Source organism: Tursiops truncatus, chromosome 8 (assembly GCF_011762595.2).
Source record: "Tursiops truncatus isolate mTurTru1 chromosome 8, mTurTru1.mat.Y, whole genome shotgun sequence".
Lineage (NCBI taxonomy): Eukaryota > Metazoa > Chordata > Mammalia > Artiodactyla > Delphinidae > Tursiops > Tursiops truncatus.
Window position 1 is genome coordinate 68,760,611 of NC_047041.1, and position 26,144 is coordinate 68,786,754.

General features: G+C 50.1%; 1 non-coding gene across 1 annotated transcript; it reads right to left on the reverse strand.

Annotated features, from left to right (window-relative positions):
- Nucleotides 1-7,813: 7,813 nt before the first annotated feature.
- On the reverse strand, nucleotides 7,814-7,886 carry TRNAK-UUU (transfer RNA lysine (anticodon UUU)). The gene has a single exon. It is a non-coding gene; the product is annotated as a tRNA-Lys (tRNA).
- Nucleotides 7,887-26,144: the final 18,258 nt, after the last annotated feature.

Consider the following 26,144-nt stretch of genomic DNA (forward strand, 5'->3'; position numbering starts at 1 on the left):
TCTCCAGCTGAGGAAGCACCATGGCTGCGATACAGGAGGGAGGTGGAGCACTCAGATCGGACTGGAGACCCATCCCTCACGGACCCCCGTGCAGCCCCGGCAGGGTCACTCACAGCTAGTCACCGGAGACACATGATCAACACTCAGGGTCTGACAGGACACAAAGGACACCTCTGGGAAGGCTTTAGGAGGCATGCTTTTATTTAAAATATATTGTTCAGGGCTTCCCTGGTGGCGCAGTGGTTGGGAGTCCGCTTGCCAATGTAAGGGACACGGGTTCGAACCCTGGTCTGGGAAGATCCCACACGCTGTGGAGCGGCTGGGCCCGTGCATCACAACTACAGAGCCTGCACTCTAGAGCCCGTGAGCCACAACTACCAAGCCATCACGCCACAACTACTGAGCCTGCGCTCTAGAGCCCACGAGCCACAACTACTGAAGCCTGCACGCCTAGGGCCCGTGCTCCGCAACAAGAGAAGCCACCGCAATGAGAGGCCCGGGCACTGCAGCGAAGAGTAGCCCCCGCTCGCGGCAACTAGGGAAAACCCGTGCACAGCAACAAAAGACCCAATGCAGCCAAAACAAATAAATAAATAAAATTTTAAAAATTAAATAAATAAATAAATAAAATATATTGTTCACTTTCTATGGCATTTGATCATATTCAATTGGAAGACAGTGCTTTGGTTTAGTTTTATTTTTTTTCCCTTTAAAAGCTCTTATACGCGCTTATAACAAAAAAATGTTTTTTCAATCAGAAATGTATGAAGTAAGATGAAGAAGTTACCCTCCTCTCTGTTCTCATCCACTTCCCTCCCCAGAGGTCATCACTACAATAAATGTGCTCCTTCCTCCCAACACAGCCAAAAATAAATAAAATAAATAAATTTTTAAAAATTCTGGCATACAGAAATAGTATATTTTAATAAATAAATGTGGTATTTCCTAAACTTCTCTATTTGCAAAAACATGCACGTGGCTCTGCCCACGATTAGGAGTTTTTTCTTAAGAGCTGCACATATTCTTCTGCATCTTGCTCTTTTTCTCACACAATAATACATGGTGAATATCGTTATTCACCCATTCAATAAATATTCACCGGTACTCTAACTTGTGTTCCAGGCCCCGGTCTGGGAGGCTGAGCAGCGCACAGCAGAGACTAGACGGGAAGTCAGCCTCCTGCTGTGTAGCTTCCACAGTCCATCGGGACTGAGAAATGCAGGCAGCCTCTAGTAGCTAGAAAAGGCCAGGAAACTGATTCACCCCAGAGCCTCCAGGAAGTAACACATCACTGCTGACAACTTGATTTAGCCCGTGAGACCTGTGTCAGACTTCTGAACTATAGAGCTGTAAGATAACAAATTTGTGTTGTTTCAAGCCACCATGTTTTTGGTCATTTGTTACGGCAGTAAATAGGAGACTACTACAGGAGGGTAATCCAGGAGTTCAAGGGAGAGATGCTGGGGCTTGGTCCTGGGTGCTGAGAGACAAGCAGACAGATCAATTTTGGTATCTTGCATTACAAAGAGAGAGGCTCATGGGGGGAGACTTGGGGCTCACCTGGACGTGGACGCTGAAGGAAAGGAAGTTGAAGATGACTCAGGGTTTAAGATGGGCAGCGGGAGACAGTGGCACTTTACTCTGCACAACTTGTGAGAGCAGGATTCTGTCTCGTTCACTGCTGTGTCCCCAGCACCCATCAGAGTGCCTGGAACATAGCAGGTGCTCAGTAAATATTTGTTGAAAGAATTCATTAAGTAAATAAAGGGAGAATCTAGGAAGCTCATGTTTGGGGGGAAAGACAATGAGTTCCAAGGTCAGCGTCACATGTCCCAAGCTGCTCTGTGGGCCCCCTGCAGCCATCAGGAAGATCTGTCAGGAGCAATGAACACATCTCTGGGATGCGCAAGATGAGCCACTGCAGAGGGGCCCCCATCTGACCTGGCCTGTGAGGCTAAGCTCAGAGGGTGCGGCCAGCCAGGGGTCCCCAAGGCAGGCAGGCAGATGGCGGCGGCTCTGTGCTGACATTACCCACTAATAGGAGGTCCTTATCACCCGGGATGGAGCCGGGTACTCTACTTAATTCAGGAGAAAGCTGTTCTCCGGGAGCCAGGTGCCAATTTGCAGCAATCACAATAAGAAACATCCTCTCTCTGGCTGATGCAAGCTAACAAGGTAACAGGGCATTGTGCAGTGGGGAGAGATCAAAAGGTTTTTTTTCCCCAAGCCCATGGTGGGCACTTAATCCATCTTTTGCTCCCTCTCTCTCCCTCCATTACAGCCCACGGATGCACTATTTACGGGCCCTGCATCAGCTGCCTTTTCAGATATCACACTTGCTCAAAACCACTTCAGAAGGAAAGTGAATTAGAAATGAATTTGAGACCCAGGCAGTGGCTTTCACCGCCTCCCTGCCCGCGGGTCAGCAGCACCTTCCTGCCTGGAGGCAGGAGCCCAGGTCCACACCCTCTCAGCCCCCGAGGCGAATGACTCCGTTCCAGACCCTGTGGACACACTGGCTCCAGCCCATGAGGCTGGCTTGGAATTAGCAAGGTGGAGGGCAGGCTGAGGGCAGGTGTGGATAAGGAGATTGAGCAGGTAACGCCACCTGGGCAAATGCAGGAAGCCAGGCTGAGGAAAAGCAGCAGATCTGGGCTGTGGATCTTGGGGGAGGGGCCATTTTGGACAGCCTGCCCTTTGTAGGACCTTCCGTAGGAGCCTTCCCACTTTTCTCAGTCCCTCCCACCTGCAGGGAGCACAGGGCCACTGCTAGGCTAAGGCGGCTGCCTGGGCAGTACCGAGGCCCCAGGCCAGCGTCAGCTCTCTCCCTCCCTCACCGGACTCCTCCAGGAATGCAACTACCCCTCCCTGATGCACCGGCATCTTCCAGGTGTGGGAGTCCAGGGAGGGCAGAGGGAGTGTGGGAATGTGGGGGTTTTCTGTCCCCGGAGTGGGGGAAAATTTCAATATGGGAGAATGTTCCATCAGAAATCCCCACCCAGTCTCCTCCTTTTACAGGTAGGACCATCTGTGAACTAAGTGACTTACCTGGAGTCCCTAAAGCCTGGCCTAGGACCTGACATTTCTGACCCACAACCAAAGGCTTTTGCCTCCATTGGATAGGTTTCAAAATCTAGGCTGAGGTTCCTGTCTGGAGGGGAGAAGAGGACCCCACCCCTGCTCCAGCTCCATTTTAATCGTCATATTTATTAGGGTTTCCCCTAAAAGTTTGAAAGCAGATGAACTATTAAGTGAGGGGAGAAGCCATAGGGCCTCCATCAGACCTTCTCTACCGACTGCCTGTGTGGGAAGCAGACTTTCAAGCAGCTTCCAATAGGCCCCGCTTCCGAGTGTTCACGCTTGTGTGATTCCCTCCCCCTGGGTGTGGGCTGGACCTCGTGACTCACTTCTAACAAATAGAATATGGCCAAAGTGATGGGACGTCACTCCTAGATGAGGTTACAAAAAGATTCTACTTCTGCCTTGCTGGCCCTCCCTGGCCTCTCTCCACCCTCCCTCGGAAGGAAGCCAGGCGCCATGCTGGGATCTCCTGTGGGGAGGCCTCTTGGCAAGGAACTGGCATCTCTGGCCAACAGCCCGCGAGATCCTAAGGTCTGTCAACAGCCACATGCGTGAGCTGGGAAGCAGATCCTCTCCAATCGCGCCTTAAAAAGACTGCAGCCCCAGCTGGCACCCCAATCGTGTCCTTGTCAGAGACCTTGAGAATTTTCAAGGACCCAACTAAGGTGCACCTGGTTTCCTGACCCATAGGGGCTGCATGGTGATACACGTTTGTAGTTTCAAGCTGCTACGTTTTGGAGTAATTTGTAACAGTGCAGTTGATGGCTAGTACAGTGTCCTTTTTAGAAGGCCGCTTTTCATGAGACGGGCCAAGCACAAAAGAGAGCAGAGGCAGCTGTGAGGTTGTCACCTGGTCGTATTGGATAAAGTCAGGAGACCTAGGCTCTGTTTGGGGCTCTGCCATCGACCCACACTTTGGTCTTGGATATGACCCTAACCGTTCATGGGCCTTAGTTCCCCAACCACTGGGGAGGACTCTGGGATGCTCCAACGGCCTGTGCCTGAGAACCAGGAAAGGGAAGCTTGCAGGCCCGAGATGACTATGTTCAGCATGAGGAAGGGGATATGGAAGGTGCCTGACCATCCGCACCACCGCTTGTGCTCTTTTCCCCAGACCTGAACCCCATGGCGTGAGTCAATGGCGTCAGTCTTCAGTGACACCCTCTGATCTCAGAGGCCCGGGGGGTCTCCAGATCTGGTGGGAGGAGACTCAAGACACTGAGGGTCCCTTGGAAGGAAGAGAGCCACGCTCCCTGCCCTCGCGGCCCCGTGCCCTCTCCATGCGGCGTGTCTCCTGCCTTTGGCCCCAAGGAGCCCTGAATGGATCTCTTCCAGTCCCTTCCCCTCAAGGACCCAGATGGTCTCCAGCTCAGCATTCCCCTGGGAGAGCACCCTTGGGGGCCCAGGTGCCAAGAGGAGGCTCCAGAGGCAAGCCACCCCCTTGCTTTTTCCCAGGCCCCCAGCAGCAGCACGGGCCTCCCACTCTGTACCCCAGGTGGGGGCTGGGTCTCTTCTCTCTGCACCAGGCCTGGGATGGTCCCCAAGGTCCCACTTCCCTCCCTTGAGCAGCCAGAAAGCCTGGGAAAAGCCAGGCCACTTTAACACTCCTGAGGGATAAAAACAAGCCCAAATAAGGGTCCATTTCTACCACATTCCTTCAGGCTGCAAGGGAATGCCAGGCCAGGGCAGTCCCCCCACGGCCGCCTCCCCTTCACCAGGGCCAGGCCAGGCCTGACGTCTCAAGGCCGGGCCGAGCTGGCAGGACTGCCCCAGCAAGCTCTGTCATCCTGCCCCAGCAAGCTCTGTCATCCGTGAGTCTGTCATCTCGCTCACAGGCCCGGGGCGGGGGCTCCCGGGGGACCTCCGCTGAAGGGCCGGGACTAGTCAGAGCTCCCACAGGGGTTCCCGGAGCCCTGACAGGCTATCGTCACTCGGTTCTGCGTCACTCCAGAGGGTTCTTGCCACCTCTTAGGCTGTCGCTGATTCAGCCGCCCCACTCTCTCTCAGAAGCTACTCAGTCCTAAGTCAGGGTTTCTCAACCTCAGCACTGCGGACATAGGGGCTGGAAAATTCTTTCTGGGCGCGGAGGGGGCTGGCTGTCCTGTGTGTCACGGAGTGTTTAGGAAGCACCTCTGGCTTCTACCCACTAGATGTCGGTAGCACACCCCCACCCCAATGGGTTGTAACAACCCCCAATTCCTCCAGATATGACAGGTATCACCCCCAGCTGAGAATCAGTGTTCTAAATGGATTTAAAGGCCTCTGGCTGGTCTCTGATCGAGGTATCTGGCTGCAAGGCTTTGGAGGAAGAAAGGCAGGTGGCAGAGAGGAAGGAAATCTCACTGGACCCATGATATACACACACACACCCCTCTCAGGGTCAGAGCTGATAATTGAGGCGTCCCCTAACTTGAGAGGCCAGTATTAACATCCCTGCTTTGTCAGTGAAGCTCAGAGTGGCTACATGGCTTGCCCAAGGCCACACAGCTCAGCAGAGGCAGAGATGGGCCTCCAGCCCAGGGCCATGGGCCCCCAAACCTGTGCTCTATGCCACGCTGTCCTCCCTGGTCTACAGATGAAAGACTGCATCTTCCTCACTGACCTACTTTGGGGTGCCAGGTCCCCACATTCCCCAGCTCAGGCTGGGTCTCCTGAGCCTCCTGGGCTGACTTTCCCCTCCCCGACGCTGTGCTGTCCTGATCGCGGGTGATCGATTTGCATACCGTATCGATCTCAAGGGCCTGTGTAATATGTTTGACTTGTGGCACTTTGCATAATTTTCTGATTAAGTTACTTATTTAACCTATTGACCTTTTCTTTTAATTAGAGTATCTGGGTACTGCAAATGTTGAGTAGTAATCAAGTTGTGCATTTCCCCGAGTGGAATTCACATCCTCACCACTTCCCTGCTCCTTCATGACTCCAGCTTCCTCTGCAGTGGCTCATATTGAACCAGCTGCCCCCTCCCCGCCGCTTTTCCCCAGAGGTGTGAGAGCTGCACACGTGAGGCCAGGCCTTCTCTGGCCTCTGCTGTCCAGAAGGTCCCCAGAGCTCAGGAAGGGGCCAAGACAGGGGGCAGCTTTGCTGGAATAAATATTCCCAGCTGAGTGGACAAATCAAGGCAGGGGTGTGGATCAGAGGTATGGACACTGTATCAGTTAGCTATTATGCGTAACAAACCGCCCCAAAATGTAGTAGCCTGAAACCCACCAATGGATTATTTTCTTAGGCATCTGCGTATTGGTAGGACAGTTCTGAGGATTTGCACCAGGCTCCAGTGATTCGGGCTAAGCTCACTCATCCATCTGCAGCCAGTCAGTGATCTGGGATAAGTGTGGTCTTTTCTGCCTGTCTCCCATGGTCTCCAGCAGCTAACCTGGGCATGACCTTTTGTTCCTTCATCACAAGGAGGAACAAAAGTGACAAGAGAGCAAGCCCCAATGCACAAGTGCTTGTGAAGGCTCTGCTTGCGTTGCACCTATTACCAGGCCATTGGCTAAAGCAAGGCACCAGCTGAGCCCAGAGTCAAGGATATAGCGGAAAGCTCTGCCCACAAACGGAGTGAAGGTCCAGGCCAGGTGAGCCTCCCCTGTCCACCTCGGAGGAAGAGGTGCCCACTTAGAGTCTCGACACAAGTGCAAAGCAAGGTGATCCTCCTCCTGGCTCTCCCACCCTGAACACCCACCCCAAACGCCAAAGCCCAGTGTGGTGAGCCTGGGGCCCAGGGAACGGAGGACAGGTACAGTTTGCTACAACTTCTTGTCCTGGCATCTGCTTCTTAGAGGGTTTGGATTAAGATACCCTTTCAAGGGCTCTTAAAAATCTTGCAGCTCTTCCGGTTGCACTGGGGCAGGCGGAGGCTGAGAGAGGCTGTCTCAGGTCCTCTGTACCCCTGACCACCACCCTCTCCCCCAGCCTGGCCACATCGTCTCCCCTCCGCCTGCACTGGCCCAGGGAACGCTGACAAGGCTCCTGCCTCCCAGGGCTCCATGCAGGACGGGGCACAGGTCCCTCCTACTCTCTCCCTAAGCCTCTCTGAAAGGGCAAGAGTCAGCCCCAGGGAGGCCCCAAGACCATCTTTCAGAAACCACCGCCGCCCTCGGCATCTAAGTACCGCTTCTCCCCTCTGTGGTAGAAACTGCCCACCGTCCACCAACATCCACCCTCTGCTCCCCCCACAGTAAGAGCTTTACATTTTGTTTTATAGCTATTATAAACTATAGCTATTATATATTTTATATAAACACGTAAATATATATCATGTATTGTGCTATTATAGTATGAGATGTTACTGACATACAATATTTTATATTGTATGTTTTGCATATATTTGTTGCATACATTTAAAGCGCATGATTTGATGAGTTTGACACGTGTACATACCCATGAAACCACCACTACTATCAAGACGATTATAGCCAACACCCCAAAGGTAGTTTTTTGCCCGTTTGCAGTCAGTCCCTTCCTTGATCCCTCCTTCCCATGGCCCTCATCCCCAGGCAGCCAATGATCTTTCTGTTCCTAAAGATTAGATGGCATTTTCTAAAGTTTTACATAAGTGGGCTCACACAGGAGGTACTCTTTTGTCTGGCTTCTTTTGCTCATGGTAATTATTTTGAGATTCATCCCTGTTGCTGCGTGTACCAACAGTTCATTCCTTTTTATTGCCGAGTAGTAGTTCATCATGTGTTTTTTTGCTTTTTGTCACACCATGAGGTTTGTGGGATCTTAGTTCCCTGACCAGGGATTGAACCAGGGGCCTCAGCAGTAAAAGTGCAGAGTCCTAACCACTGGACCACCAGGGAATTCCCTCCATCATATGGATGGACCACATTCTGTTTATCCATTCACTTCTTGATGGAGAAAGTTGAATTGTTTCCAATTCAAGTTTGGGGCAATTACAAATAAAGTTGCTACCTCCACACAAGTCTTTGTACAGACGTATGTTTTCATTCTCTTGGGTAAATATATAGAAGTGGATTGTCTGGGCCACAGGGTAGGTGTATGTTTAGGCTTCTACGAAACTGCCAAGCCATTTTTCTAAGTGGTTGTAATTTTACATTCCTGCAAGTGGTGTCTGAGAATTCCAGTTGCTCTACATCTTCATCAACACATGGTATGATCAACTCTTTTATTTTTAGCCATTCTAGTGGGAGTTTAGTAGCATCTCACTATGGTTTTAATTTGAATTTCTCTACTGACTAATGAGCATGTTTTTATGTCCACAGCTCCTCTTTTAAACTGGGCATAGGATTGCTCAACTACAGACTATGTCGTTCAGCCTCCCTTGCAGCTAAGTGGAATCATATGATTAATAAAATGTGAGAGAAATTAATTTTTTAAACTTCACTCCTGCTTCCTTAAAACAAAATTGCTTGCCCTCATTCCATAGTTTGTATCAACCTGTGTTTGCTGCAGTAATACTGCATAAAACCACCCCAAAATTCAGTGGTAAACAAACGTGAGTATTTATTTCTTGCTGACAGATCTGCAGGTCTCAAAGCAGCTGCTCTGTTCCCAGCCATGGGTCAAGTTCAGGTCTGCCCCACATGTCTCATTCCCACGCCCAAGCTCCAGAGACAGCAGTCACCTTGGGCAGGTTCTGCTCACAGCTGAGGTCAGAAGCTCCCAGAGGATCAAACAGAAACTCATGATGCCTGTTAAGGCCTAGACTTGGAACTAGGGCAGGGAAGTTTATTCCTCTTGCGGCGATAGACCAAAAAGAAGTGAACATTTGCTGGGCAATGTAATCTCCCAGTGAACTCTTCCCCCTCCCACAAGGTAGAACACAGGTGAGTCTGTGACCCACACTTGACCATGAAGCTGAGGTTATTATTCTAGGGGTGGTGGAGCCACAGGACGGAGGGCACCTGGGTCCCTGAGAGTCCTTGTAGAGCCAAACTGCCCGCACATCTGTTCCGCTCTCAACCTGAGTATGTTGAAGTGAGGATGCGATCATCTCCATCTTCTTTATGACGCTGCATTTTTAACCCTCTTGTTTCCGCAACCTAGACTTCAGCCTAATATATGCTCCGTCTTTTCCTTTTCTGACACAGGGAAAATTTGTTTTTGTTTTGCTTTGCTTTAATCTCTTCTCAGGTGGAAAAAAAATTACCCAAGCATTCTTTCATGATTAGCAGCCAGAAGAGGGAAGGTCCCGGGGTCAAAATGCAAAAGTTAATACTTCACATTACCATCCAGCCACATGACCTACCCTGCTGGGCGTTTCCAAGAATTCCGGAAACTGACTTGCCATGTTCAGAGCTCGGCCTTCCCTGCTCTCCTGCCCATCCAGCGCATTCACCTTCCTCCCACACAGAGCTCCCGGCTCTGCTGCCCCCAGTCCCTCCCTCCCCGGGCCTGTGGCTGGTTTTGCAGAGCCAGGTGCCAGCGCTGGCCCTGGTATCCTTGCCTCTGACTAGCATGCCTCCACCCAGCCTCGCTCCACTCAACAAACACGAAATAGCAGGCTAGGGCATCTGAAGTTCTGCTCTCATTAGCACACTGGGAGGTAAGTGCAGGCAACCAGGGAGAATTTACCCTGCAGCAACAGGCTTCTCTGGAGAAGCCAAACACACCCCAGCAGGTAGCGAGTGCAGAGGCTGGGGGCCTCTAAGTGCCTCTGAAAACGTTCCTTTTCCCTCTGCACAGAGCCAGCCCCTTCCTCCCTTGCCCTGTGTCTTCTGCAGCCCCAGCCCCGTTTTCGTGCCCCTTCAGCGGGCGCAGCTGTCAAGCTCTTCCCCAGGGGAGTTTCCTGAGAGCCTGGGAAACGGCCCAGCCTCATCTGGGGCTTCTTCTCCTCCATGCACACTCTCTGGTCACTAGCAACTCCACCGCGTTGCAGGAAAGCCCCGGATCTCACTGCCTGCTCTCCTCCCTGCCCTCAATGCCCTTACCCTACTCTCCACCTGGGCAAACTCCTTCCCATCCTCCAAGTTCTGATTAAATGACACCTCCTTGAAGAAGCTTGCCCTCGGCCTCCATACACAGTGGTTATATCCTCCTCTGGCTTCCACTGACCCACGGGCAACTCTGTTCTAGTTCCAGCCCCTCTGTATCATCGTGAGGTGTTTAAGTATTTTCCCCACCAATCAGTCTGTGCCTGCTTTGAGGTAAAGGTCAAAGTCTTTTGTTGGTATTTGGGTCTCTAGCACCTGGCCTAGTGCCAAATAAATGACAAGTATTGAGTCCATGTTTATTGATGCCTGGAGCAATGAATGAGCAAAAACACACACTGAAGAAATAAAGAGCCAGTTGGATGCCAGTCTGCTTGGATGCACCTTCCCTCTCTAGCACTTATTTCTGTTGAAGTATGTCTTATATGTTTACTTTCAATCTCCTCTTCCACCCTGCTTGTGAACTCTGTGAAGACACAGGCTGAGTCTGTTTCATTCACTGGGTATCTTCAGTACCCAGTTTAGGGCCTGGACCTTAGAAGGTGCACAATAAATATCTGTTGTAGAAATGAAAAAAGTGAACACATACTGGATTGGAGGATAACAGGATGTTTGAGTGGGTACCAGGATAAAAGCAGGAAAGGTCCAGTCTAGTTTTATAATCTGGAGAGACCTGGCCACTTCCTCTTGAGGAAAAAGAGTTTAACTGGCCTCTTGGTTTCATAAAGATAAGGTCCAGGCTTAATCTAAAAGTGGAGGTTAAGGAAATTCAGGGCCAACCTTCTTTACAAAATAATTATTAAGCGTCTGCCCTATGACAAGGACCTGTATCTGAACTTTTTTTTTTTTAATGTTAAAAGAATGGCAGTTTTTCCTTTGGTTCTGTTTTGTTACTCCTGATGAGTGGTAGAGGTGTCATGGCCTTGGGCCCAGAGACAAAAAAGAGATGAGAGAAGATGCCGAGCTGAGGGAAAGCAGCAACGCCCCTCCCTGGCCCCTCTTCCCAGGACCAGGGAGAAAGAGGCAGGGACAGGGCTCCTTGTGACGGGCTATAGATAATGGCCATGGGAACTCTGATACTGAAGGTTTAATTCTAAGTTCTTTCTGTGGGCCACAATTTCCTTAGAATCTCCCCAATACAATCCATTACCCGTGACAACTGTATGTCGGGGTGGGGGGGGGGCCTTGGAGAGTAAGGCAGTCTGCTGTGTCCATGCTTGGAGCAAACGGTTATGGGGGGAGGAGAGGGGCCAGAGCAGCAAGGACAGCTGGAGAGGATGAAGGGGGAAGCCTGCAAGTGCAGCTCACAGAAGGAGGTGACAAGCAACACCCACCCCAAGGAAACACTCCCCAGAAAGCCTCAGGGAGATTCAAGAGGGGCTGAGACTTCCTCCAGTCAGGCAGAGTGAGGGCCTCTGGTATCATACTAGAACAATAAAGGAAAGAAGGTTGCAAGAGCCCAGAGTATGGGAAGGCACAGATTATTAAAGGATGGTTGGATAGATGGATGGACGGAAGGATAGATGGAGGGGTGGATGGGTATATGGGGAGATCGGTAGAAGAAGAGGTGGATGGAACGGAGAATGAGTGGGAAAATGAATGGATACGTGGCCATTATTACTTTTTCTGCTTACAGGTATGTGGACCCAAACAGAGAGACTGGCCACTTGGATGTCAGAGTTATAAAGGAAACGGGTGAACGTGTTGCCCATCTGGAACTCACTTCACTGCCTAGAGTTCTAAAAAATAAGCTTGTCTCTCCTGCTTCCTGGCCCTCTGCCCTGGCAAGCCCGGTCCCAGGCTGGTGCGTGGATATGCCTCAATCAGCCCAGGGGAGGAAATCTCCTAGTTAAAATATTCAACGGCAGCAGCTAAGAATGCACACTGATTAGCCAAGTGCATCCCAGGCCCGGCTACTCCACTCCACCGCAGAGGCCTGATTAGTGAAGGAGGAGGCTCAATCAGCGCAGCCTGCAGGCCCTAGACAGGGCCCTGGCACTGCCAGCTCCTCACGGGCTGTCCCTCCGGGGGGGCGGGGGCAGGCGGAGGGAGGGGCCATTGCTGAGCCCCAGAAAGTCAGCCTGCTCCAGGTCTCCTGCCGCCTCTCTAAGACCAGGACCTTATCAGCACCTCACAGTCTGCCAGGCTGAGTTTCCTATCATTGAATCATTTCATCATCACAGCACTTTGAAGCTAATATTATTACTACCCCCATTGTACAGATGAGGAGACTGAGGCTCAGTGAAGTCAGGTAGGCTACAGAACTAGAATTCAAACCCAAGTCTTAAGTCCACATGTAATACCATCCCTGCTACAAGCATCTATCTGACAGTGAGGGCGCCCAGTCTTTCCATCCAAAAGGGCTGGGCAGATAGGATGAGGCTGATAAGGGAGTCCCTCCTTTGTGGGTTCATCATGGCTTCTGCAAAGAAGACAGCCACACAGACGTCTATTCCTGGACCTACCTGCAGCTCCCAGATAAACCCTTCAAGACCCTCAGAAAGGGACCTTCCATGTCACAGATGAGAAAACTGAGGCTCAAAACAATATTTTCCTCAAGGTTGTTTATCAAATAGCTGATCCACACAGGTGGAATTTGAATCCAAAGCCTGTGCAGTGCTACTTTACCATATGAAGCTACCTCATGGGCCTGGAGTTTTGGAGTAACTGACCCACCATATCACCCTTATAATAGTTAAGACTCTAACTACTGGTTACAAATGGAAGAAACTCTAACCCAAACTAGAGTAAGAAAGGGTAACTAACTGGCTCACAAAACTGAAAAGTCTGAAGGGAGTTTCAGCTGCAGCTTGACTGGACTTCAAACCATAACCGCAGGGCTTGTTTTTTGTCTTTCAGCTGTCCTCTTCTTAAACTTCTCATGGTAGCACCCTGCAGAAAAACAGTCCTGACCTGCAGGCACTGGGGGTTCTACTCAAAGGGGAAAATCACATATCTTTGTCCCAGGAGTCTCACCTAAAGTGTCTTTTATCTCATTGGGTCTGTGAGGGTCACGTGCCCATCCATGAACCAATCAGTGTGGCCTCAGGAATGCCAGGGGGCGGTGCTTATTTCCCACCCGAAAAGTGCTGAAAGTTGGGGCGATGAGATTTCCCAAAGGTAATGCCAAGCGTCTTTAACAAAAGAAAGGTGCAGGGATGTTGTGGGCAGAATAACAGGCAACCCCTAGCTCCCAGTGCCTGTCCTCTGCCTCAGGCTCAGCCTCTTGGAAGCCCTTCTCTGTGTAAATGCTGGAAACCCACCACTGAAGCGCACGCAGCCCATGGAAGAATGGCTTCTGTAGGACCGCTTATTCCTTTTCCAAACGGATTTTGTTCTTGAAATCTTTTAATGAGGAGCAAGCCGGCATCACACATCTATCTGGATGTGGACTCAGGGTCAGAGGCATTTGATGATTTATTAACTGACCCACCAAATCTCGTGCCTCCCTGCGGCCCATGCTAACGGGCCATTTCATTTATTACTCGGCAAAGTTTGAGTCCATGAAAGAGATTCTTTCAATGACTTGTTGCAGTGGAATTTGGCAGTTCAAGTCAAAGAGCACTTATTAAGCACCAATTATATGTCATGGACATTGGGAGTGCAGAGACAGAGGTCACCCAGATCCGGCAGATGGGACAGGCTTGTGACAATGTTTTCAGTGTTCTGCAGACAATACTGTATTAGTTGCCAGGGCTGCCATAAGGAATTACCACAAACAGAGTGGCTTGAAACAACTGAACTGTGTTCATTCACAGTTCTGGAGGCCAGAAATCCGAAATCAAGGTGTTGGCAGGGTTGATTCCTTCTGGAAGCTCTGAGATCGAATCTGTTCCACGTCTCCCTCTTGGCTTCTGGTGTCAGCTGGTAATTACCGGCCTCTCTAGGCTGGTAGACACCTCACTCCAGTCTCTGTCTCCATTTCATGTGGCCGGCCCCTCTGTGTCTGTGTCAAATCTCCCTCTGCCTTTTCTCTTATAAGGACAGTCGTCCTTGGATTTAGGGCCCACCCTACTCCAGGATGATCTCACCTGGTGATCCTTAATTTCATCTGCAGAGACCCTTTTCCCAAATAAGGTCACATTCACAGGTTCCAGAGGGACATAACATTTGGGGTCCACCATTCTACCCAGAGTTAACAGTGTGCAGGGTACAGAGAGGCATCAGAGAAGGGAGTGGTTTCTGTCTTTAGAAGGTGAGGGCAGCGGTGTCCTCACAGAGGAAGGCACGGTGTTGCTCTCCAAGAGGAGAAGAGGAGTCTACGAGGGAACACAGGTAGCAAGGGCTTTGCAGGAAAGAGCAGGGACTGAGGCAAAGGGAAGAGAAGGAGCAATCACCTTCAGGGAATGAATAGTGTGGTGTGGCTGGGGCGTGGAGGGAGAGTGACAGAAAATGAGGCTGGAGACGGAGGTGGGGCTGGACTTGCGCAGCGCCGAAGAGCCTTGCAAAAGAGTCTGGACTTGATCCTACAGGCAGCACAGAGCCACGGAAGAGGGAACCTGTTTGTTCTGTACTCGGCTCTACTCGGAGGCTCTTTTCTCGTGGAGTTTATGCATCTCCTTTGCAATCTTGGCAAATCATAGATTGTGAGCTATTTGAGGGTAAGATTCATTTTTGATTTACCACTGTATCTAGCACAATGCCCATGTGTACCACAGAGCACGTGCTCAGAAAACATGTCCTGTCTGATGAATGGGCCGAGTGAACTGAGAAGGCGATTGCTGAGGGCAGGTGGCCTCCAGCCCTCACCCATCAGAGGCCGTGTGGGAATAAAGGACAGAACCTGTGTTTATGAAACTCTGTCCAAATCGCAGTTCTGCCGCTTAGGAGCTCTGTAACCTCAGGCAACTCCTTCACTTTCTGGTTCTCGGTTTGCTCCTCTGAACGATGGAAATAATCATCACTGACATAAACACCGCAGGTTAATGTCTGAACCTCAGGCGTGTGTGGCCTGCCCCATGTGGCCTCCAATAAACAGGAGTTGGATCTGAAGAGGCTGAATTGCTGAAGGAGTGGAGTCCAGAGCTGGGCTGGTCGTGGGATCAGCTTCAGCAGCTCAGAGGCCAGAGGCTCGGTGGCCCGCCAATGACGCATCTGGCATTAGGGCAGCCCCTGGCTGTGGCGGTGTCAGTGTTGACGCTTCTGTGACAAGTCATGGAGCCGCCCCTACACTTGCTCACGTAGGTTGTGTGGTTGTCTGTCTAATGGAACCAGGAAGAGTTTCTCAGCTCCAAAGCTGGAGGGTGGCCTCCAGAAAGGCCAAGGTGCAACCCTGCCCCAGCACAAAGGACTGGGAGCCCCCCCTCCGCCCCGCAACCGACCCAGGTCCATCCGGCCTGTCTCCCAGCTCCCAGCTTCACAGACTGCCCAGGAGGCCCAGGGATAAAGTTTCCATGGTGCCTTGTGCTCCAGAATCCTCTTCTAGGGCGCGGTCCTGGCTCTGCTCATGCTGCACCTCTGTCAACTAGGGACCCCCCCACAGCGGCCTCCCTGACCACACCCTCCTCCCACCTCCCGTTCCATTTCAGTACCAGGTTAACACCATCCTGCTCTCCTTGGCGTCAGCTCACTGCTGCAGAGCCGCAGCTCCTAGGGAAGCTGGGACCATCAGAACGTTTGCCTTGAGGACCTGGATTTGGGACACTGAGTCCGTCGTCTGCGGGACCAGTTGACAGGGCTCTAGCATCTGTTGGCACTTGGAGCTCACACCAGAGCCTCACACAAGCCCCAGACGTGAACAAATGGTCCTGCAGAGAGGAGAACGAGGCACAAGCAGGCGCTAAAAGTGAGAGAAAGCGACTGCGGAGAGGCTCTCGGAAATTGCTCCCGCTACATCCTGCGAGCCCAGCTGTCCCTCCTTGTACCAGAAGTAGAGCGAGTGGGTTTCGGTCTCCTACAGCTTGGAAATCCCTGCCACAAATACGCTTCCCCTCCTGGCTAAACCCGACTCTGCCTAAAAGGACCAGCTCGGTTGTTCATTCGAGACACCCATGCCTGGCGCTGTGCATTCGGTGCTGATGCAGGAGGATGACAGACAACATGTACTGCACCTCTGAAGTGCCTGGCGAGTGTTGATTCTTTAAGCTTTTGCAGCAGTACACTGAAGGTCCAATTTAAGGTCCAATTTTCAGATGAGGGACCCGAGGAACACACAGAGGTGTTAAGCAATTATGCCAAGGGGACCTGGCATTACATAGAGGGGTTGGCCTCTGGTTGCAGAGTCCACATTAGGAGCCCCTGGCCATGCTGCTGGTCTGGGACATAGACGTCAGTTAAGACTGGTTTCTTCCCCGGGAACCCAGTGATGAGCTGGCAGAGCAGGAGATACTTTGTAACCGTTGAGATAAGCAGAAAAGACAGGAATGTTGCAAGAGCCATGGGTCACACAAGAGGGAACCACCAACAACCCGGGACAGTCAGAGGTCTTTACTGGAGGGTGGCCATCGAGCTGGACACTGAAGGATGTGTAGATGACATCAGGGTAGAGATGGAGGAGAGATCATCATAGACAAAGGGAACAGATGGTGCAAAGGTGAGCAGAGAGGAAAGCCCACTGTGCCTTTTCTAGCCCACATTGACCTTATTCTCTTCTGAATCCTACTGCACTGACTGGGGATGCTCACAGGCTGATCAAATAAATGCCCAGTGGACAGGTGCTGTGCAAGTCTCCGCTGTATCCACAGAGGCACATTTGCATGGCTGGTCCCTGCCTCTTTAAACCAGGTGTCCCACCCCAGGACTGTGTAGCAAGCTGATCCCCAAGAGGAACAATGACTATTGCCTCAAAGCCTTTCTGTCTTGGCCCAATTCCAGAGATACCAACCACTTGTGGCATGTCCTACCTTCAGCCCCTCCCTCTCCCTTCAGGCCTGCCATCTGGTCCTTCTCTCAATGCTCATCTCACCCAGGAAGTGCCTCTGTCCACTCAGGTAAGACACATGTCTGAACCACCCAGCACCCAGGAGCCTGCCCTGTCCCCAGCCCACGTGGCTTCTAATGCCCTGGCCCACCTGCCCTGTTCCCACCAAAAGGGCTCAGTTAGAGTGCAAAATTTGTGTGCTGCTTCTCCACCTGGCAGTAAAGCCCCAATAAACTCTGAAAAGCCCTCCCATTGGATCCTGCACTAATTACAACAAACAGAATTCTTAATGTATTTCTGGACTCCCTGGAAAGTGAGGGAAATTTCCATGGCCAGACGTGGACAAAAAAGAGAGCAAGATCGGCAAACTCACACGTAAAATGCAGAGTTTCCTGGAGGGCAAGTGTCAACACTGTGGTGAGGAGACTAGCCCTGTGCAGCAAACAAGGTCAGAGATCGGACCAAGACTCCAACTTTAATCAGGGGACCTCTGAAGGGGACTCAAGTGAATTCAGATCTCTAGGCCTCCTTGGCTCTCAGCAGAAGTACATATCAATCCTCTCTGAAAAACTAACCTACCAGTCTAGGTCTGACAGGATTATCAGATAAGTTCAATTCAAAATGAGCTCACAATGGAAACTAACAAACATATACGAAATGGGTGAGAATCAGCTGAATGACAGATTTAGACCCTCAAATGCTTTAGATGTTGGAATTGTAATATAATTAGATACAATAACCCTGTATTAAATAACCCTAATAAAGAGCTAAAATATGGAGCTAGAAATGTGCAGGGACCAAGAAACTATCAAAACTAGTCAGGCAAATATGAAAATGGGTAACATAGAACTTGTAGAAGTGAAAAATAAATTTTTTGAAATTTAAAATTAAACAGTGGATCAGACACAATTGAATAGAGAATTAGTGATCTGGAAGTTGATGACATTTATGAGAATGTAACTCAGAGAGGGAGATGGATGAGAGGGTAAGTGATATGAAAGATGAAATGAGAAGGAGTAATGGGAAATGAAAGAGAGCCAATATTCAAAGAAGTAATGGCTGAGAAAATTTCCAGAACTGATGAAAATGTATAAATCTGCAAATGCAGAAACATAAATATATCAAACAAGGCTAAATAAATAAATCCATATAATATTGTAGTGAGCATGCAGATGTCATGCAATGACAAAGAGAAGATCTTAAATACAGCAAGAGAACAAAGCAGGTCATCCCCAAAGGAATGACAATTAGATTGACAGCAAAGTTCTCGACAGTAATGGAAGCCAGAATATAGTAGAATAAGATCATCAAAGTGCTGGGAGAAAATAATAGCCAAAGACAAAGACAAACAAAAACCTTCAAGGATGAGGGCAAAATACATTTTTTTCCAGATAAACCAAAACAGTTTACAATCAGTGACCTTTACAATCAGTGACCTTTACTAAAACAACTTCTGAATAACTTCAGAAGAAGGAACACAGTCTCAGATGAAGTGCAAGAAAGAATGAAGAAACTGGTGAACATGAAGGTAAACACAAACCAGACATTATCTCTATTATTAAGGATAATAATAATGACCACCACAACAATAACAATATAAAAAATACAAATATGAAGTTTAAAAAGCACAGACCTAAAATACTCAATGCCAATGCCATGTCACTCAGGAGAAGGGTGACTCCATTAAAGCATTTGAACATTCTTCTGTTATTTCCTGTACCGTTGAGGAGAAATGTTTAACAATGTCAAGTACAAGGTAAAAAGCAAATGTAGTCATTAAAAGAATAGAAATTAAATGTATAACTTACAAAAGTGTAGAAGGAAAAAAAGTTTTAAAGTTAAACCAACGAGGGGAGTTGAGGAAGATGGCGGAAGAGTAAGATGTGGAGATCACCTTCCTCCCCACAGATACATCAGAAATACATCTACACCTGGAACTGCTCCTATAGAACACCCACTGAACGCTGGCAGAAGACCTCAGACCTCCCAAAAGGCAAGAAACTCCCCACGTACCTGGGTGGGGCAAAAGATAAAGTTAAACCAACAATAACCATAAAAAGCAAGAAGAATAAAACAAGAGAAAAGAAGTACAGAAAAGACTAGGCAAAGAGTAGGTACAGAGTAACCTGTAAGAAACAAATACATCAATAAACACAACAAATATAAAGGGACTAAAGTCACCTGTTAAAATATAGAGCTTACCATACTGGATAGAAAATATAACTATATGCTGTTTCAGAGAGATAAGTCTAAAACATAAGGACACAAATAGGTTGAAAATAAAAGGATGGAAAAAAGTATACTAGATCAAGTTTAAATACATCTGGGATAGCTATATTGATATAAAAATACACTTTAAGATAAAGAGCCCAGAAGTTATTACATTTTAACAGGTTTAATCTCCAGGAAGTTATACAGGCTATTAACTTACATTCACCTAATGAAATAAGTTTCAACTTGTTAGAAATATAGAGAGAAGATGAAAACTTACCTTCAGGGTGGGAGAGTTCAACACATCTCTCTATTGACAGATGAAGCAAATAAAAATTGAGGAAAGATACAGACATTTAAACAACCTAATCCACTAGCTTAGTTAAAACCCTATTCCCAGTCATTGGTTGGTGCATAACTCTTCAAGCACATAAAGATCATTTATAAAAAATCATCAACAACATTAAGCTATAGAGTAGTTCTCAACCAATTGCAAACACATTCCTATCATGCAAGGAAGGTGTAAGTCAATAACAAAAAGATAACCAAAGCAACCACCTCCAGCAGCGTGCTGGCTAGGCAGATCCACTTCACCGTACTGTTCGGGGCTGCAATCTCCTCCACATGGATGCCTGCCCATTCCTTAGGATACTGTTGTCATGTGCATGGGTGAAGATTGGTCACAGACACCTTTGTCTGCCAGCTTGTGGAAAGAGAAAGCGTCCGGAGCAAGCAATTTTATTTTAAACTCACGTTGGTGCACATTTAATCACATGGAGCGGCCACACTTAACTCAATGGAGGCTGAAAATGTCATCTCTGGCTGTGCAATCGTGTCCAGGAAAAGGCAGAGATCAGAGCTGGAGGACCAACTGGCAGTTTGCCACACTCCTGATTCATTCTCTGAAGTATAATATTGTTACCCAAACCACAAAAGAATAGTAGGGAAAAAAAAAAAAAAAGAAATAACTGGCCAATCTCACTCATGAAAAGAGATATAAAAGTCCGAAACAGGAATGGGAAAAAATCCTATTCCAGCTACTTAGAAAACATATAAACAGAATTAACAGATTTTTAAAAAATGATCATCTCAGAGTGGATCTACAGCCAGTTGCTGTTTGCAGAGGAGAAAATGAAGACAATGAGAAGCTGACTCATCCAAGTCCCCACCTCCACGCTACCCCATTGGATGCTGCCCAGACGTGTAAAGCAGCCAGGACGCTCATAGGGGACACACCCTTGGTGGGGACATCAATCATTTCCATTTCTCTGTGGCCGGTACAAACCAGACAAGGCCTTGGTCTTCTAGTCTTTTTTTTTTTTTTTTTTTTTTTGCGGTACACGGGCCTCTCACTGTTGTGGTCTCTCCCATTGTGGAGCACAGGCTCCAGACGCGCAGGCTCAGTGGCCATGGCTCACGTGCCCAGCCGCTCCGCGGCATGTGGGATCTTCCCGGTCCGGGGCACGAACCCGTGTCCCCTGCCTCAGCAGGCGGACTCTCAACCACTGCGCCACCAGGGAAGCCCCTTCTAGTCTTTTTAAGTAGCTTCATGAGTGCTGGAACAGAAACCTGACAGGCATTATTCCTTCAGTTCTCACAGAAACCCAGTGAGGTCGGTGGTATTCGCAGATAAAGAAGCCAGAGCTGGCCTCTTGGATTACTGTGGCCATCTACTCATCCCTAGAGATCCACCCACTGTTGGGTCCCTAGACCTGTTGCCTGCAGAACTGTACCACTACTTCCCTGTGGGAAAACTTCACGTTCCTGAAGGTGTCTCTGGGGCCAAGGGACGGCCTTGTTCTGAGAAGCCCCAGAGGGCAGAGGCTGCAGGCCGGAGGTTGAAGGGCAGCAGGCTGGATTCAGCAAGTGTGATTCCTCCAGCTGTCCCTGGAAGGAACCACCCCTCCCCAGCCCTGGCCTGCTACTTTGATGCCCCCATTTAAACCCTAGAGCAGGATTATAGCTCTCTTTTCCTCTACACACCACCTCATGAAACACACACACATACTTCACACATTATTTATAGACTTATGGATGGATAAGAGGCTCTGCTGGAGGGGAAAGAGGCCTGGACTGGAAATCAGACACGCTGACTTTGGCTGTGTCACTCACTCACATGTCGTCTTGGACACATCACTTCACCCTCTGAGCCTCATCTACGATGCACACCCTGAGGCTTCCATGAAGTGCTAGATGTAGAGGGATGTATTGGTGTCAAAGTGAGAAGATGCTACTGGCAGTTTTAATATTTTTCAATCCAGGAGTTAGGTCTGCTCTCTGGCCCAGCAGCCTCTCTTGCGCATCAGCTTTTTGGGGATGGCCAAGGGACCCACAAGTCCTATCTGTATTAAGTAGGATAGAGGTTCGGCTGTTGTAACAAAACCTCAAAATAACAGTAGCTTAAGTAAGATAGAGTGGATTTCTCTTTCATATAACAAGCAACCCGGGCTTGGTGTCAGGGCTCCATCATGTCAGTGGCCCAGGATTCTTCCATCTGTTGCTCTGCCAACTCTTGGGTGTTGCCCTCGCCATCTGGTTCAAATGGCTGCCACCACAACTGTGTTCCAGGAAGCAGCCTGGAGGAACAAAGGCTCACCTTTCCCCTTAATGGCATAATCCAGAAATTGTTCACACCACTTCCACTCAACCCCACAACTTAGTTGTATGACCACACAATGGAGACAGGATCTACGGTCTTTAGATGAGAGCCATCTATCCAGCTGAAAATTCTACTAATATTGAAAAAGGGGGACAGACACTGGAGGACAGTTTTCAGTCTCTTCCATACCATCCCTCTCTTTCCACACTTAAGGGGAATGAGGAACTTCTTGGACTGAAAATGAGCTTTCTAGTGGTGTTCTAGATTGGCATGCATGTTGAATTTGCAGTGACGCTTAGAGGCTCTATTTGGAGACACTAAGAGAATTCAACGAATAAACACAGTCTGACACAGATCAGCTCTGGAGCATATCCTCCTCCCTGCTCTCAGAGGAGAAACCTGAACCAGCTGTTAAAGGACAGAGCAGGAATCAACAAGCGTCAGCAAAGTGGGGGGCCTTCCTAACAGCTAGAGGTGTGTCTGCTCAGCTGGACTCGCCTGGACCCTGGAGGGCCTGCCCTCAGTCACCCCACCTCTCACCAACTAGGAGCAGAAATAAGTATCTGGACACTTCACTAGTTTTTGCCACCTGCAAACGGCAGTGACTGAGAACCTGCTGGGAACAGGGCACAAAGCTCAGAGCTGGGGCTCAAGGTCTTCCTCACCGTCCATGGGAGGCTATGCCATCAGAATCGCTGGCAGGTGCAGGGCCTCTAGGACACCAGGACTGGCAACGTGTGTGTCCAGGGGGACGGAGCCGGGGCTCACAAGTCCCTCAAAGAGAGCTGCAGAGCCCTGTCGAGGCCTGACTGATCAACAAAAAGGGCCAAACTCAGCCTCTGGTGACAGAGGTGCTGGGGGATGATACTCCACTCTCCCAGGGCCCTCGTGCAAAGGAGACAATCAGAACTCCAATATTAGCTTAGCCATTTATAATGGGCTGCTTGTACCAGGCAGCAAGGTAAAGGTTTGATGTATGTGTTATAGAGAGGAATCTCATATTTATCATTCACAAAAACCCAGTGGGGAACGAGGTAACTAAAGCTAAAACGAGTAAAAGAAGTTGCTGAAATCACATGGCCAGTAAGAGGTGTGTGGCAGGAGGCAAAGCTGGATCCTGTCGGACTCCCAGGCTGGCAAGCTTCGCCACCAGCACGCCGGAAGCCAACACAGTGGGAGGCCATGGGCTTTAGTCAGCTGGGCCTCGGTACAAGTCCCGGCCCTCCACTCACACCAGCAGCCTCTCTAAGCCCTCGCTGCCTCCACTGTCTCAAGGGTCCAGTAGTGGCCAACCCGCCTTGGCTTCGGACCGTGGTACTGACACGACACGTAAGTGAAGAAGCCCAGGTCTTCTCTAGCCCGCGAGGAATGGCACGCACTGGAGGAGTGGAATGTTCAGTCCCCGTGATGCTCTCCCATCTCAACTGTGAACTCCACACACGGCAGGGACCTCACTCACCCAGGACCTCACTGCTCTAACCCGGCGTCTCCCCAGCTGCCCCACTCCACTGTTTTCTCTTTGTTTTTGTTTTGTTTTGTTTTGTTTGTTTTAAACCCAGCTTTATTGTTCCTCTTAGCTCTTCTCATCACCTGATGTATCATATATCTGTGCATTCATTTGTGTTTTGTCACGCACTAGAATGGAGGCTCAGTGAGGACAAGGGTTTTTTCTGGTTTTACTTACTATTGTACCCTTAATGCCCAGATAAGAACCTGGCAAGGGGTGAGTACCAGTAAAATGAATGAACGGATCTATCCATCAATCAATATCTAGCAGATTGTACAAACAGGCACTCGGTAAATTCATTGAATGAATCAATTACTCAATGTCTAGCAGATGGTACACATGCCATTAATTCCCAGGCTCCCACCTCTAGGGACAGGCTGAATAAACCCTTATGTGCATATGTGCCCACAAAGACACATTCAAAAGGTGTGAGGGCTGAGGCTGCTCAGAACCTTAGAACTTTCTGGCTGTTGTGGATTGGCTTACTCCCAACTTGAGAAAACTGAGAAGTAACACCATCAGAGGGACACAGCTCCAGGGAAAGGGGAAACTTGCTCCCCAGACACCACAAGTCAAGTACATCTTCTCACTCCCTTCCAGGAGCCCCTTTCTCTCCCGGCAGAGTATGAACCAGCCTTCAGAGTCTGGGCTCCCACTCCCTGTGTCCACAGCCCCTGAGCCCCTCTAGATGACAGCTTCCTCAGCCCTGGAGAATGGGACACTCAGGCACTTGGCATCCCCCAAACAGGCCTCTACTCCTTCCGCAGCACAGTGGGTTCTGGAACGTCCCGAGGAATGGTCTTCTTTGGCCAGCGAGGGCAAACCCCAAGAATCAGATAAACACCAGTGGCCTGGACTCCACCCCTCTCGGGGCTGATTCATGAGGCCCAGGCGTGCCCATTAGCTGCCAGGCCGGCCCTGTGCGCTCAGAAAAAATATTGCCGCTGCTCTGGAGGCGGCTGCAGCGTTTCTCAGAAGAGCCGCGGCCATAATAACCTGGCGTCCGCCTCCCCGCCCGGGAGCCCATCAGTTATTATCTGCAGCACAAACACCTACCACTTTGTACTAACATTCTGGCAGTTTCATACAAACAGAGCACTTAGCGCTGCCCCATAACTCTGCGCTCTTGCTGGGCCCCAGCTCCCAGCTGGCACGGGCAGCCAAGTGGTCTGCAGCAAAAAAGTGCGAAAGCAAATGAAACGTTTGGGGTTGTTTTTATGGGCTTCTCTGCAGCCCCGCGACTCCCCCGGCTCCCGTGGCAGACACACAAGTATGAGTTCAGACCCTGCACGACACAGTTTTCGGACAGGCCCCGGTGACGCCAGCTCCGGGGATTACAACAGGACGCATTGTGCGGCATTTTCCGTCCTCGGCCGGGGGCTTCCGCTGCAGGCGCCGGGGATCCGCAGGCTTCGCGTCCGCCCACTGCCTACGCGTGGCCGGGCCCGCTGTCCTCGCAGCTGGGCACCCCTGGCACATGCTGATCCTGCAGCAAGGACAGAAAGCCCCGAACGCGGCCGCTGGCTGCCCAGATATTTGCCACCCCTGTCCTAGTCCATCCAGGAGCCCAGGACCTGAGCGCAGTTCCAAGGCCTTGTAGCTTTTCCTGGCAGAGGTGGGAGGACTCTGGAGGCCACAGGAAGAGGTAGAGAGTGACTTCTTGGGCCTGGAGGCTGGTTCGCTGCCCACTGCCTGGGTTCTACCAGCCTCGAGACTGGAGAGGTGACCCCAGGGCCAGGTGGATGGTCTGGCTGCCTCCTGTCCCCTTTCTGAGCCCCTCCTCTCTGGCCCGTTCAACTAGCTGTTGCCTCTTTCTAATGCTCTCCGGATCCTTCAAAAGCTAAAACTGTTTAAGAGAGGTATTGGGAAGGCCCTGCTAGGTGTCAGGTGCTGTACTGAGCACTTTCATGGCTCTTAAATTCCCCTAAAAGCCCTGTGAGAAGGTAGCATTGTCTCCATCTGAAAGGTAAAAACACTTGTGCTCAGAGAGGTTAAGTGACCTGTCCAGGGTCACACAGCTTATGAATGGGACAGAAACCCAGACCTGCCTCAATCCAAAGGACTGCTTTTGCCTTCTTCTGCCTCCTGGGGAGCAATGAGGTAGCACAAGAGAGCTTCTTGAAAAGCCCAGAAGACCCTTGCTGACTTGGGGCTGACACCATGCATGTGCTGTATGACACTGGGCAACTGTCCTCTCCTCTCTGGTCTAGAGTATCAGCGTCCGTTCAGTAAAGAGCATGGATCTGATGTTCCCTTAGGTCTCCCTTGTCTCTTATACAGCCTTCACTCGGGCCTCCCCATCCACCCCAAGGTTGCTGCACTGGCCTCCAATGGCCTACCTGTCTGCAATAGGCACCCCACTGCGCACCCACAGAAGCCCACAAGGTCTGTGTAACCGGCCACTACATAATAGCCACACTCTTTGGCTTGGTGTTCGAGGCATGTCAAAGTCTGTCCCCCTTTCTCAGCCACAAAGCATGCTGGGACCCCAGGCCCAGAAGACCAGAGAAAGGGGAAAGAAGCTAGATCCAGGGTGGGCAAGGAGATGGAGGCTGACCTGGGCCAGGGCTGCACTGAGCTTGGTAGAAGATCCAGGTACTGGGACTCTCGGCGTCAGGGTGATGGGCAGTGTGTTGTGCACTCAAGGCCAGGCTCAGGCACAACTGGAGAGACAGCAGAGGCCAACTGCAGCTTGGCTCTATCTTGGGTCTAAGCCTGCTGCTGGAGGTTCAGGCCAGGGCTTGGCTCCTGAGGCAACCAAAGGGCTAATCAGGGAAACTGAGGCAGCCAACCATTCTCAAGAATGAGAGTGGGGTTAGAAATTCCCCATTAGTCCTCAACTAGTCCCAGTTTGTTGCCCACCTTAACTCCCACCTCCCAGGATGGGCTGGGGGCTGAGACCTTTCATGTGCAGCCTGCCTCAGTCAGGACGGACCTAGGAGCCCGTGGAACACACCATAGGTGTGGTGGCCCTTTGTGCTGGGATTCCTG